The sequence below is a fragment of the Balaenoptera acutorostrata genome, chromosome 15, assembly GCF_949987535.1.
Source record: "Balaenoptera acutorostrata chromosome 15, mBalAcu1.1, whole genome shotgun sequence".
Taxonomy (NCBI): domain Eukaryota; kingdom Metazoa; phylum Chordata; class Mammalia; order Artiodactyla; family Balaenopteridae; genus Balaenoptera; species Balaenoptera acutorostrata.
Window position 1 is genome coordinate 23,884,258 of NC_080078.1, and position 15,844 is coordinate 23,900,101.

Sequence of the window (15,844 nt, forward strand, 5' to 3'; positions counted from 1 at the left end):
AACATGGAAAATGAACCTGTTCATTTACTTATATTGTAAGACCAGAAATATATATATATTTATGGTCTAGGATTTCCATAGCCTACTAAAACCTTAGCTATTACATCTAACAAGCTAAATGATGCCTACTAAATGCAAGAAAATGAAACCTGGTACAATACCAGCCTAAAAGACAAAAGTATGTCCACCAAAAGGCAATGAGAGTGCTCATAGCTGCTTTTCTTATATAAGTGCCAGAAACTGGAAACAACCCAACAGCAGAGTAAGTAAGTAAATTGTGGCATATTCATACAATGAAATACTACACAGCAGTAACAAAGACTGAACTTCTGTGACATGCAATGACATGAATGCATCTCACAGAGGCAGTGATGACTGAACGTCAGATACAAAAGAGTACAGATTGTATAACATTTATACAAAGTTCAAGAACAGGCAAACTAATTAATGGTGCTAGAAGTCAGAACAGCGATTACCTTGGGGAAGGGAAGAGATGGGAAACAACGGGAGCGAGCCTCTGGGGTTCTGGAAATGTTCTCATCTTGATCGGGGTGGTGGTTACATGATGGCATGTGTGTGTGTGCAGGTGTATGTGAAAATTCATCAAGTACACTTAAGAACTATGCACCTCTCTATAAATATATAACTTCTTACCTTTAAAAAGAAAAAGAAAATGAAAAAGACCTAAACCAGAAGCCATAACAGGAAACCTTCTATTTTCCATTCTATTTCTTTCTGTTATACCAGTTGAAAAAAAATGAATGGTTCTGGCAGACAAACATTGCCAGCTTTCTCACATGTATATCACAGAAAATCTGAGTGGATGAAAGCAAAAACTAGGTGACAACACGACACATTATCTGAATTGAATCGTCTGTCTATGTGAAGCTGTAAAATGAAATGGTTAGGAATCCAGCCCTTGGCATTGGGTATAACTGGGTTTAGTTTCCATCTGCTGACTGTGTGGACTCAGGCAAACCACTTAACCTCTCTGAGTCTGTTTCCTCATCCATCCAACACTAATAATGCCTCATAGAGTTGTAAGGAGTGAAAAATATGAGGCACATAAATAGCTGTCACCAAGGAAGTACATTCACTGAACAGAAACTATTATTTACCACTATTTCAATTTATGTATAACATAAACTTGGCAGCTTCCACAAGAGATAAGGGTTGGTGGACAATGAAAGTCAGGCACTGCATCTGCAGCAACATGGATGGACTTAGAGATTATCATAGTAAGTGAAGTAAGTCAGACAGAGAAAGACAAATATGTCACTTATATATGGAATCTAAAAAAAATGATACAAATGAACTTATTTGCAAAAGAGAAACAGACTCACAGACATATAAACAAACTTATGGTTACCAAAGGGGAAAGGTGGGGGGAGGGATAAATTAGGAGTTTGGTATTAGCAGAGACAAACTACTATATATAAGATAGATAGACGACAAGGTCCTACTATGTAGCACAGGGAACTATATTAATATCTTGTAATAAACTATAGTGGAAAAGAATCTGAAAATATATGTGTATATATACATACATATGTGTATATATATGTATGTATATATATATATGAGAAACTGAATGACTTTTTAATGACTTTTTAAAAATGGATGACAGTAAAGTATGGAGAATAAAAGAACAAACATTACCAAATACTAATCTTTTTCATATTAATTCGAGATTTGTGTTTATTTTCTCAAGGAAATAATACATGACTGGTAGAGCAGAAGCTCTCAAGCCTCCCCCCAGCCCAGTTTCCCACCTCCGCCCCGCCCCTTCTCTGTCTGGAAACCAGCACTATCATGAACTTGGTGGGTGACTTTCCATTTCATATTGTTAATACTTTGACCACTGTTAGGGGTTGAATTATGTCCCTGGTAAAAGAAACATTGAAGTCCTTAACCTCTGGTATCTCAGAATATGACCTTATTAGGATATAGGATCTTTAAACAGGTAATCAAGTTAGAATGAGGTCATTAAGGCAGCCTTAGTCCAATGTGACTGTTGTCCTTATTAGCAGCAGAACTTTGGAGGCAGACATGCACACGCGAGAAGTATGTGAAGAGACATTGGGAAGGTGCCATGAGAAGATCGGAGTTATCCTGCCACAGGCCAAGGATCACCAGAAGTTGGAAGAGGCAAGTGAGGACCCTTCCCCTACAGGCATCAGAGGGACCATTACCCTGCCGACACCTTGATTTCAGACTTCCAGCCTGCAGGACTGTGAGACAATAAATTTCTGTTAAGCCATCCAGTGTGTGGTACCTTCAGCCTGCATCGCCGAAGTCCACTGAGAACAAAATCAGCCCTCCCCCCACCCCACCCCTGCATTTGAGAATGGCTGAGTTAAACTGAGATTAACACGGGAGATCTAAAAGGGGTTTTCCAACTCTCCAAGTCCACGATATAAAGAAAAATTTACAGGAAAAAAAAAAAAAGAAAAAGAAAGAGAAAAGAGGTGAGACCTTTTCATTAAAGAGAAAGAAGTGGACATCTTGGATGAAAGTGAAATCTAAGTTAGGAAGTGAAATGGATGTACTTCTGAGACGTAATAACACTTGCCTACTTGGAATCAGGCAGCGTGAGCAAGACGTGCATACACTTGCTCAATCTCCACTCGTTTTGGCGTGGGGACTCTTCATGCTCTCATTTTACAGATAAGCAAGTTGAGGCTCAGGAGTCAGTAACTTCTCTGAGTTCTCACGGACAGTAAGCAGGGACAGGAATTTGCATATAAGTTTCTTAACGACTACGCTTGACCGTCTCCCACCCAGACTGACTCCCTCACTTTTTAATTTACTTATTTAACCACTGACATATCTTGAACAATCAATGAAGATTGCTCAAGCAGAAAGGGAAATAAGGGCAGAGGGTTTTCCCCTACTTAAGATAGAAAATAAAAACAACACAATTCTGATTCATGTAAAAAGAAGCCTTCTTTGCAGAAAGAAAAACAATAAACAAGCTGGATAAAAGGAGGCAAGAATTGGTATAAAGACAGACAAACAGACCAACGGAACAGAGTAGAGAGTCCAGAAATTAACCCTTGCATATAGGGTCAAATGATTTTCAACAAGGAAGCCAAAACCATTCTACAAGGAAAGGACAGCCTTTTCAACAAATGCTGTTGGGAAAACTGGATATCTACATGCCAGAGAATGAAGTTGGACTCCTACCTTATACCATATACAAAAAGTGACTCAAAATGGATCAAAAAGACCCAAAGCTAAGACCTAAAACTATAAAACTCTTAGAAGAAAACAGGGGGAAAGATTCATGACCTTGGATTGGCAATGATTTCTTGATTTGACACCAAAAGTACAGGCAACCAAAGTAAAAATAGACAAATTGGACTACATCAAAATTTAAAACTTCTGTGCATCAAAGGAGAATCGGAAGAGTGAAGAGACAACCTGTGGAATGGAAGAAAATAATTGCAAATCATATATCTGTTTAGGAATTAATATCCAGAATATATGAAGAACTACAACTCAACAACACACACACACAAATACAAATAACCAGATTTAAAAATAGGCAAAGGACTTGCATAGTCATTTCTCCAGGAGATATACAGATACCCAACAAATAGATGAAAAGATGCTCAACATCATTAATCATACAAAACCACAATGAGATATCACCTCATATCCATTAGGATGGCCACTCTCCGAAAAAAGCAGAAAATAGCATGTGTTGGTAAAGATGTAGAGAAACTGCAACCCTGTACATTGTTGGTAGGAATGTAAAATGGAGCACCTGCCATGGAAAACAGTATGGCAGCTCCCCAAAAAATTAAAAATAGAACTACCATGTGATTCAGCAGTCCCACTTCTGAGTATATCCCCAAAAGAATTAAAAGCAGGGTCTCAAAGAGATATATGTACACCCATATTCATAGCAGCATTATGCACAAGAGCCAAAAGTGGGAGCAACCCGTGTCCATCAATAGATGAATGGATAGGACTTCCCTGGTGGCACAGTGGCTAAGAATCCGCCTGCCAATGCAGGGGACACAGGTTCGAGCCCTGGTCTGGGAAGATCCCACAGGCCGTGGAGCAGCTAAGCCCGTGTACCACAACTACTGAGCCTGCGCTCTACAGCCTGTGAGCCACAACTACTGAGCCCACATGCCACAGCTACTGAAGCCCGTGTGCCTAGAGCCCGTGCTCTGCAACAAGAGAAGCCACCGCAATGAGAAGCCCATGCACCACTCGAAGGGTAGCCCCCGCTCGCCACAACTAGAGAAAGCCCGCGTGCAGCAATGAAGACCCAACGCAGCCAAAAATAAATAAATTAAATAAATTTTAAAAAAATAGATGAATGGATAAACAAAATGGGGTACAGCCACACAATGGAATATTATTTGGCCTTAAAAAGGAGAGAAATTCTGACACCTGCTACAACATGGATGAACCTTAAGAATATTATGCCAAGGGCTTCCCTGGTGGCGCAGTGGTTGAGAATCTGCCTGCCAATGCAGGGGACACGGGTTCGAGCCCTGGTCTGGGAAGATCCCACATGCCACGGAGCAGCTGGGCCCGTGAGCCACAGCTGCTGAGCCTGCGCGTCTGGAGCCTGTGCCCCGCAACGGGAGGGGCCGCGATAGAGAAAGGCCCGCGCACCGCGATGAAGGGCGGTCCCCGCACCGCGATGAGGAGTGGCCCCCGCTTGCCGCAACTGGAGAAAGCCCTCGCACGAACCGAGGACCCAACACAGCCAAAAATAAATAAAATAAATAAATAAATAAATAAGAAAATCCTTTAAAAAAAAAAAAAAAGAGTAAAACACTAAAGCACTGTGTCTGGGGACAAGGGGAAGAGTAAAAGCTGGAATAAGCTGACTGTGTGAATGTTCTTCTTCCTAATCCCCAAGTAAGCTACAGAAGCTGTAAAACAAATCAAAATTAGCTACAATAAAAGTGTATTGAATTTTGGAACTGTGCCACTTACTTAAAGCCTCAAAACTAGCACAATAAAATCATTAAACGTTCAACATAATATTCATCAAAGCAATAAAAGGAAATTGAAAAACCAACAGCCCTAAATGCACTTCCAATCATACCTGCACTTGACAAAGAGCAATGACAAATGTGATACTTTCAACCTACCTCCTCTACCAGGGTGCCAAGGAGCAAAGGAGAAGCAAAACCTAGCGGGGTAAAAGAAATCGAAGATGATTCCCTCATTTATCCAGAGGAATGCACCTCCCAGGGGCTCCAGAAAAACTAGACCACAGGGCACGGTTTAAAAAAAAGACTCAATAATTCCCCCACCTCCACCACAACCGTCTGAAAAGTATTCCATGAACTGGCCCCTGCCTGCCTCTCCCCTTGTCCATCATTCTCTGAATCCGGTTGACCCTTCTTCTGTGAAGAACCAGATGGTAAATTTTTTAAGCTTTGCAGGCCATATGGTCTCTGTAGCAACTACTCAGCTCTGCCACTGTGGCACAAAAGTAGCCCAAGACAACACAAAATTGTTGTTCCAATTTATGGACACCAAAATCTGAATTGTTTCATGTGCCATGAACTATTATTCTTCTTTTGATTTTTTTCTATAATTTAAAACTATAAAAACCATTCTCAGTTGGAGGAGTTGCATTTGAACTGCGGAGTGAAGTTTGCCTAGCCCTGTACTAAACATGCTGGCCTATCCTGGGTCATGACCTTTGTACATGCTGTTCCCTCTGCCTAGAATGCTTTTCCCTCCACTCTTGGCCTGGCTAACTCCTCATTCTTAAGGTGTCAGCTTAAATGCCGCTTTCACAGAGAGGTCCCCTTTATTTCACCGCATCCTTATATTTCTCCTTGAGTCTCTCTCATAGCATCCTGCCCCTTTTCCCACAGGACTTACCAATTTGTAATTATATATTAATTTTATGCACTTATTGTTCAAAATGTGTCTTCCACTAGACTGAAAGTTCTGTGAGGGCAGGAGTTGTTCTGTTTTGCTCACTATATCCCCAGGATCTAGTACCGTGCCTGGCACACAGGAGATACTCATTATTTGTTGACTGAATGAATGAATGTTGTCTCACAAAGTTCTTGTTCATCTCACGCGTTGCCTGGAGCCCATCTTGGTGGCAGCTACCCTCAGCCAGTGGGAGGGGAAACAAATCTAACTGTGATCCGCTGGGCCACCCTGCGGGGGAGTGGGGAGTGGGGGAGCTTTCACTCGGAGCAGCACTTCTTATGCCTAGCTCCATCATTTTGGGCACAAACACATCCCATTTAGAAATTGACGGTTTTAGATCTGCGCAGGCATTTTTTGGGGGGGAGGGGCGGTGCCTGTGCTGCGCAGCACGTGGGATCTTAGTTCCCCATCAGGGATGGAACCAGCACCCCCTGCAGTGGAAGCGAGGAGTCTTAACCACTGGACCGCCAAGGAAGTCCCAGCGCAGGGATTCTTGAAAAGATAAATTCCCTCGTGGAAAATAACAAGAAATCTCCCAGCGATAGTTCCTTCCTTTTTATTTCCTGTTCAGTAATTCAAGTTAACAACCATCTCATCTCAATTAGCGCTAATAGTTCTTCAACACCTCTCTGAATTGGCCACAGTCTCTTTTTCAACGAGGAGAGAGCAATGCTCCAAGCTCAGAACCTTCACGAGGCCACAACTTATGACCAGAATTTCACAATTTCATTTTGAAATTAACATGCAGTAAAATATTTGGGGTACATAGTTCTATGAATTTGAACACTTGCATAACCATCACTGCAATCAGGATACAGACAGTTCCATCACTCCCAAAACTCCCTTGTGCCACTCCCTGTAATCACCCCCTCCTCCCATCCTTAGTCCAACAAGGATCTGTTCTCCATCCCTTTAGTTTTGCCTTTTTCCAAATGTCATATAAATGGAATCACACAGAATGTAGCCCTTTGAGACTGGCTTCTTTCATAATCTAGTTAGAATTTAATAACATGGTTTGGTTTTCCCTGTATGTATATATGTCTATAAATATATAGTCACCTATATCTATAAGGAAGTGATAGAAGTTTTCCATTTACAATAATGTTTCCTTTTAAAATAAATCTATTAGGTTAAAAAGAACAGATAAATAATAGTATTCACGGTAAGAAAAGGGGCAACAATTATGAAGGTGGAATGCAAATGACTAAATTTGGGGAAACAATGGACATTATACAATAATGTAATTACATACTCTCTCCATCCCCCCCAACACACGCACAAAATACCAGTTGTAATTCTAAGAATTCCTAAAAGGGAAGGAAAAGGAATTTAGAAAGAAGACAGCACTCATTCCCAGGCATCTCATTTGAGCCAAGCCCTCATAATTGCAGTGCTAGAAGCTTTGATTCCTTTCAGGCACCTGATCTTGGAAAGGCAATTCCCATACAAAGAACGAAGGCCACCACACGTCTGGGAGCCGTTGCCCAGGCATCAGGCCATGCACTCACACACATCCACGTTTCAGCAGAGACGTAGATTTTCTTTGCTCACAATTGCCTTGCTGTTCTTTCTGGGCTGGTCACGTTAGCTTAACGATTACTTTGGCTGTCATCATCGAAACCGCTGTAAACAAATGCTTTAGAATCCTTTTTCTGGGGAAAGCTCAGGACAAGGAAATAAAGACAAGGAAATCAGTCTCTTTAAAGCATGTGAGGGCAAAACCTTCAATCACCCATTTAACAACATCTTCCCAGAACTAAATATTTGTTAGCGTGCGTCCCATGAGGCTTCTCAGAGACTGTTTCTGCCTTTGACTCAGGCACGTTCAATGCCACACATTGGATCCCTCAGAAAATAAGGTCTGGTTTGCTATGAATAGAAGAGGAAATATAAATATAACAAAACGGGTACATTTTGTCTTTTTTCATGTTTTCCCTTCAACAAGGAATTTACTAAATTTTCAAGACACTTAATTCCCGAGGAACGATCATTATATTTTATGAATGCCAAAAGAATACAAGATTTTTAGCTTGTTAAGCACATGAGAAAGTGTCAAAGACTAGAAAATAAACTTGAATTTTAACCTTACAAAGGGCATCACCTTGACATGGCAAAAATCTATCCAAAGAATGGTCTAATGGGCTGCATTTAGCAATGAGGTAGCCGATGCCTCTTATAACACCAAATGAAGATGAGTTCTAATATATTTTTAAAATAAGACTTGGGAAACTTGGGTTGATAGATTTGGCAAATGTCACCAATTAATCTCCATGAGGAAATTTCAAGAAAAAGAGTGGGATGATTTTATATATTTTTTTTTCATAAATTAATTTATTTATTTGTTTATTTTTGGCTGCATTGGGGCTTTGTTGCTGCGCGCGGGCTTTCTTTAGTTGCAGTGAGCGGGGGCTACTCTTTGTTGCGGTGCGTGGGCTTCTCACTGCAGTGGCTTCTCTTGTTGCAGAGCACAGACTCTAGGTGCGCGGGCTTCAGTAATTGTGGCACATGGGCTCTAGAGTGCAGGCTCTGTAGTTGTGGCGCACGGGCTTAGTTGTTCCGCGGCATGTGGAATCTTCCCGGACCAGGGCTCAAACCCATGTCCCCTACATTGGCAGGCAGATTCTCAACCACTGCGCCACCAGGGAAGTCCCTATATGGATGTTTTGAAGCCCTTCGAATCTCATTACACTAGCTGATACCTCCTCTTTTACTTCTCTCCTTTCTTGGTGGGAATTCTCTGGACTAAACCCTTCCCAACAGTTTCACCTTTACCATAACCCTAACCCCTCCTCACACGAATGACACTTTATATCAAGACTTTCTTGTATATAAGATTGCCCCCAAAATAGATGACACCCACAGGCCTTAGATGTGAAACTGGCTGATGCAACTGAATTGCCAGATAGCATCTGCATTCAGGTGACAATGTTCTGTTTGAAGTGTAGGGTTTGAGTGCCTTTTATTCTACTTTAGAAAGAGATTGGTGGAAGCCAGAGTCTAGGGCACGAATCGTCAGTCACAGCAATTTTGCCCTCCCATAGCACATTTCACGAAGTCTGGAGGCATTTTCGGTTGTCAAACTTGGGGCGAGGGGTGCGATATTGGCATCTATTAGGTACAGGCCAGAGATGCTGGTAAACATCCTGTAGTGCATACAGATGGCCCAGAGGCACATGAAAAGATGCTCAACATCACTAATTATTAGAGAACTGCAAATCAAAACTGCAATGAGGTATCACCTCACACCAGTCAGGATGGCCACCATCAAAAAATCTACAGACAATAAATGCTGGAGAGGGTGCAGAGAAAAGGGAACCCTCTTGCACTGTTGGTGGGAATGTAAATTGATACAGCCACTGTGGAGAACAGTATGGAGGTTCCTTAAAAAACTAGAAATAGAACTATCATATGACCCAGCAATCCCACTACTGGGCATATACCCTGAGAAAACCATAATTCAAAAAGACACATGTACCTCAATGTTCATTGCAGTACTATTTACAATAGCCAGGACATGAAAACAACCTAACTGTCCACCGACAGACAAATGGATAAAGAAGATGTGGTACATACAATGGAATACTACTCAGCCATAAAAAGGAATGAAATCGGGTCATTTGTAGAGACTTGTATGGACCTAGAGACTGTCATACAGAGTGAAGTAAGTCAGAAAGAGAAAAACAACTATCGTATATTAACGCATATATGTGGGATCTAGAAAAATGGTACAGATGAACCTATTTGCAGGACAGGAATAGAAAGGCAGATGTAGAGGACAGACGTGTGGACACAGTAGGGGGAGAGGAGGGTGGGATGAACTGGGAGAATAGGTTTGACATAAATACACTACCAAGTGTAAAATAGATAGCTAGTGGGAACCTGCTGTATAGCACAGGGAGCTCAGCTCGGTGCTCTGTGACGACCTAGATGGGTGGGATGGGGGGGAGGGAGGTCCAGTAGGGAGGGGATATATGTATACGTATAGCTGATTCACTTCACTGTACAGCAGAAACTAACACAACTTTGTAAAGCAATTATACTCCAATAAAAAAAAAATCCTACAGTGTACAGGATAGCCCCTCACAACAGAGAATTATCTGACGCAAAATGTCAGGAGTTTCCAGGTTGAGAAACCCTGACCTTGAGGAGATCATCTAGGGCAATGCCGTCCAATACAGGCAGACATTGGCGATACTGTGAGTTTGGTTCCAGACCACTGCAACCAAGTGAATATCACAATAAAGTAAGTCAAGTGAATATCAGAATAAAGTAAGTCATGTGAATTTTTTGGTTTCCCAGTGCATATAAAAGTTATGTTTACAATACTGTAGTCTATTAAGTGTGCAATAGTACTATGTCTAAAAAAAAAAGTACATACCTTAATTTAAAAATACTTTATTGCAAAAAAAAAAAAATACTTTATTGCTAAAAATGCTAACCATTATCTGAGCCTCCAGCAAGTCTCAATCTTTTTGCAATAGTAACATCAAAGATCACTGATCACAGATCACCATAACAAAATAACAATGAAAAAGTTTTAAATATTGCAAGAACTACCAAAATATGACACACAGACACAAAGTGAGCAAACGCTATTGGAAAAATGGCACCAATAGACTTGCTCGACACAGGGTTGCTATAAACCTTCAATTCGTAAGAAACGCAGTATGTGCGAAGCACATTAAAATGAGGTAGAACTTTTTATGATGATGGAATTGTTCTATACTATACTGTCAAATATAGCCACCACTAGCCACATGTATCTATTGAGCACTTAAAATGTGGCTAGTGCAACTGAAGAACTGAATTTTTAATTTTATTTGGTTTTCATTAACTTTAATGTAAATCACCATAAGTGGCTATAGGGCTACCAGTGCAAGTCTAGGGAAGGAAAAGAGAGTGAAGCTTAGAGCGTAAAGGAACTCCAACGTTTAAAGCATCGCTGATCTGTGTGTATCGGGGAGCATCAAGCTGGGTGTCCAGGAGAGTTACCCAGGAGCTTAAGGGAGATGGGGGACCCGTGGATTGTCAGGTGACCAACTTGTCCCAGTTTGCCCAGAATGTTCTCAGTTTTAGCACTGGAAGTTCCATGTCCTGGGAACCTGCCGGTCCCAGGAAAACCACCCTAACTCAGGTCCCAACCCCAGAAGTTTTGATTCAGTGCGTCTGGGGTGGGACCTGGGAATCTGCCTTTTTATCGGGTTTCCCAGGTGATTCTTCTGTGCACCAAGGTTTGAGAATCACTGTGGATCAGCCAGGGAACAGATCAGCAAGGAGCAGGCAGAGAGGTGAGAGGAGAGGTGAGGGTTGCTTGTGCCTTGGTGGCTCTGTGCCTTCCTGCCCGGCTGGACCACCCCAGCCCATCCCAGAAGAACAAGGACCCCTTTCTGGGAGAACCGGACCCAACACGAAGCGCACATCACAGCTCCTGTACCTGCTGAGACCTGCTGGGAGGAGTGGGTGACTCTGATACCCAAGGAAGGACCCCACTTCCTGGAGATCCCTCCTCTTTCCCTTCCCCACTGTCAATGTGCTCAGAATCCTGCCCAAAGCAGGGAAAAATGATAAACCTTAGAGCCCCCCACTCCCCCCGGGGCTGGGGATCCTCCCCTTTCTTTACCACTGGGTCTCAGAAAGGCAGGAGGGGCCAGTAAAGCCAGGTTGAGCTTTATCCACATTCTGTGATTCTGGGTCTGTGTCAAGCCTCCCTTGTTTAGAAGAAAAACAACCCCCTTTCTGGATCGACCTTTGGGACTAGAAGCTTAGTTCTTCATCAGACTAATTCAGAGCCTTATAATATAACAGTCCTATTACAATGCCTATTCAAACAAACATTATATGACACAATCTAAGTATTATTATTCCAGATTTGCAGACAGGAAAAGAGAAACTGAAACCAATGATAACAAAACAACAAATATATATATGCCAGACGCTGTTATGAGAACTTGATAGGTGTTAACCTATTAAATCCCTATCATAGCCTTAGTAATAGGTGTTATTATTATCCTTATTCTACAGAGAAGGACATGAAAGCACAGAGAAGCTGAGTAACTTGGCCAGGAAACACAGCCAATAAGGAGTGGAGTACAGTATCATAAATGCCCCTTCCTCTCAGGGAAGAGAATTCTCTCTTTTTCAGCTTGCTTGTCCAACATTCACATCTTGAATACAGTCATCTTTTTGCCCATGTGGGTAAGTACGAAATTAAGTGTCTAGATTCGGTGCTATTTGCAGCAGGGCCAAGAGTAGGGTCCTGGCCCAGAAGGCAAACTTCAGGGGTGCCAAAAATCCTAGTAATCAAGATCAATAATTTTTTTTTATATACATTTATTTTTTTAAATTTTTGGCTGCATTGGGTCTTCGTTGCTGTGCGCGGGCTTTCTCTAGTTGCGGCGAGCGGGGGCTACTCTTCGTTGCGGTGTGCGGGCTTCTCATTGCGGTGGCTTCTCTTGTTGTAGAGCACGGGCTCTAGGTAAGTGGGTTTCAGTGGTTGTGGCACACAGGCTCAGTCGTTTGGGCTCGCGGGCTCTAGAGCGCAGGCTCAGTAGTTGTGGCACACAGGCTTAGTTGTTCCGCGGCAAGTGGGATCTTCCCGGACCAGGGCTCCAACCCGTGTCCCCTGCATTGGCAGGCGGATTCTTAACCACTGTGCCACCAGGGAAGTCCCAAGATCAATAATATTTTAATGCAATATTTTTTAAAGTAAAAATGCAAAAATCCATGATGAACCAAATATCAGCATTTTCAATAAAGACAGGTCGGTATTACTAACTTGTCCTCTAGCTCCAGTTTGGCTCAGCTCCATACTGCCTGGCAGGCAGGACCCCAAAATCTAGGTGTTCCCTGAGTCACATGCTGCCAGGTACCATCATCTCACCCCAGGAGTGACAGTTCTGGGGACAAAGAAAGCCATCTTCCAGGAGATCAAAGCCTCTCTACTCTCATTTTTTTTTAATATAAATTTATTTATTTTTATTTATTTTTGGCTGCGTTGGGTTTTTCTTTGCTGTGCGCGGGTTTTTCTCTAGTTGCAGCGCCGGGGGCTACTCTTCGTTGCGGTGCACGAGCTTCTCATTGTGGTGGCTTTTCTTGTTGCGGAGCACGGGCTCTAGGCGCATGGGCTTCAGTAGTTGTGGCTCATAGGCTCTAGAGCACAGGCTCAGTAGTTGTGGCAAGGGGCTTAGTTGTGCTGTGGTATGTGGGATCCTCCCGGACCAGGGATCGAACCCGTGGCCCCTGCATTGGCAGGCGGATTACCAACCACTGCGTCACCAGGGAAGTCCCTCTCCTCTCATTTTAAGGCCTTTCCTCTGATCAGACAATTTATAAGTCAAGTCTCTACCACAGGAGGAAATTCTGCCTGTCCTTTGGAAAGCCACTATTTTGCATTTATTGGGGATGCAAATACAGGAAATGTTGGTAGCAGTAACTATGGTCCCCAGTTCTTCCTATGAATTATAGAAATAGGACTTTCTTCTCTTTTATTAAATGCCACTCCCCCAGATTCAAATGCCATAGAAAGCGGAACTTGTTTGGGCTTGTAAAAATCCAGAAATCTTACCCAGTCTCTTATTCCTTTCCCTACGAATAGAGTGTCTTTCCTAGAAATGACCCTGCCTAATGATTAGCATTTCGTCAGCATGGGTTTATCTCTGGGAACATTGAACCTTAGGTTGCTGGAAATAACCTAAGCAGTAATATAGTCCAATCTCCCCTTACTGAATTCCAGGAGCTCTTGTCAAACGTGATACATCATGTGATTACCTCACCCAGCCTCTGAGGAGAGGACTCTTCCTGGCAAAATAGGACTCTAAACCCCACTGCTTGACATCCAGCTCCACTGGAGTTCCTTTTCCCCTTTTCAGTGCAGAAGGAATCTAGCCAAACAACAACAGTAGCTAATGATAAGCATAAAGACAGCACCATTTGTTGAGAGCTTAACTGAGCACCAGGCACCACTGCTATACCCTTCACATGCATTAGGAATTGAATCCTCAAGCAAATTTATGGAGACGTATTATTATCCCTACTTTATGATGATTACATTGGGGCCCAGAGAGGTTAAGTAATTTGCCCAAGGTCACACAGAATGGAATTCAAACTCTTCCCTCCCTGCCTGAACTTTAATCATCATCATCATCACCATCATTGCTATCAGAGGAAGAAGAGAGGGTAAGAAGGAAGAGGAGAAAGAGGTAACATTTATTGAGTACTGACAGTGCACCATATTTTCTGATTACCCCTGATAACCTCTCGTGGGTGTGGGAGCTCTTAGCACACTACTCATTCTACAGACAAGCAATCTGAAGCCAGAAAGGTCCAACTCACCCAGAGTCTCACGGTGAGGACCTGGGAAGCCCAGATTCCAGCTCAGGCAGACAGCTCTAGAGCCTTCTCTTATAACCAACACACTCATTTGCCTCCCACTTCCCCATAGTCATTCTTTCCTCTAACAAATATTTATTGTGCATTTATTCTGTACATAGCATCTGGTGCTAAGCAACAGGACAGCCCCAGTTTCAGCCTCCTCCCATGACTCATTCCCAAGGGTTCCCCATCATTTGTGTGACCCCCTCCAACCCTCCTTCAAAGCGTCCTCTCTTACCTGCTCCTCATCCTGCAGGAATATGCCGGCATTTCCTCTCCACTCTGCAGAGACAGTGGGTCCTCTTTTCTTACTAAGCCATAAGGCCCATCTTTTTCTGCCTTAAACACAGCCCTGCTTGCTCTCTTGGTCATGCCTCTGGGCTCCCAGGGAGGGGACGTTTACCAGCTCAGTGGCAGTTTTATGCCACCCTGGTTATCATCTCTCCCCTTGTCGGCCAATGAATAACTGGGTCTCACCCATTAAATGCAGATCAGTCCTTGAGGCACAACTTCATGGCTGCACCATGGCCTCTGTGTGCTGGGTTTGAGGGGAAAAAAAGCCCTAACTCAGGGCCCACATTGTGTATTTATTTCTTCCTGAACCTCAGCCCCACCCTCTCATCAATGTTCTTTCAGCATTAGTGTAATAAAAAGATCAAAGTTCTTACTAAAGGTTATTTTACTTCTTGGACACCATAAGGAAGTTAGTAAGGTTGGGTTTTTCCCCCACCCCAGAAAGCTTAGCTTTTCATTTTTACAACAAAGCCATTCTGGAATGGAATGCTCCACTAGACGCCCTCAGGAACTGGCCACTTTGTCCTGCAGATTCAGCCCCTGGGGCAATATTCAGACTTTACAGGTTTAACTTCATATTTGTGATGGCCTGTCTTGCAGGGACAAAGGATAGTGTGGAACCAGCCCACACTCAAGGCTGACTTGAATCAAATCCTGACTCCAGCACTTTATGACTCTACACCCCTGAACCAAGTCTATCCCTCTGAACCTCAATTTCCCCCGTCTTACCTGCAAAATGGGGACAATATACTCAACCTCCTGAAAAGTGCTGGTTAGACCTAAATGGGTTAACCTCTGAGAAAGCTTGGACCATTTTAATGGTCAGGTTATTAACAGCTACCTAAGGTTCCCAGAAGTTCCCAGAGAGAAACCCTAGCCACAGGAATGCTAATCCTCCAGGAGACGGTCATGTCTAGGAGCGAGAGTATTCATATGGAAAGAAAGACAGAAGTAGATGATCCAGGGCTGGAATTTTTACAAATGCCAAAACAAACAAGTTTCCTATGGCATCTGACTCTGGGTGGATAGCATTTAAAAGAAAAAAAAGTCCTATTCTATAATTCACAAGAAGAATTGGGGGACCATAGTTACTGGTCCCAACATTTGATGTGTTATTAACGGCCCCCCAATAAATACAAAATAGTGGCTCTCCAAAGGCAAGGAAAATATTCTCCTGTTTATTTTCTTTTTTAAAAATTTTTGGCTGCGTTGGGTCTCCGTTGCTGCACACGGGCTTTCTCTAGTTGTGGTGAGC

General features: G+C 42.8%; 1 protein-coding gene across 1 annotated transcript in view; it reads right to left on the reverse strand.

The window, feature by feature from the left end:
• TMC5 (transmembrane channel like 5) overlaps positions 1-14,629 on the reverse strand; it is a 57,883-nt gene extending 43,254 nt beyond the window's left edge. Inside the window, exon 1 of the mRNA XM_007188317.3 lies at positions 14,534-14,629. The gene's annotated coding sequence lies outside the window, so the exon portion shown is untranslated. The remainder of the gene's footprint in view (positions 1-14,533) is intronic.
• Positions 14,630-15,844: the final 1,215 nt, after the last annotated feature.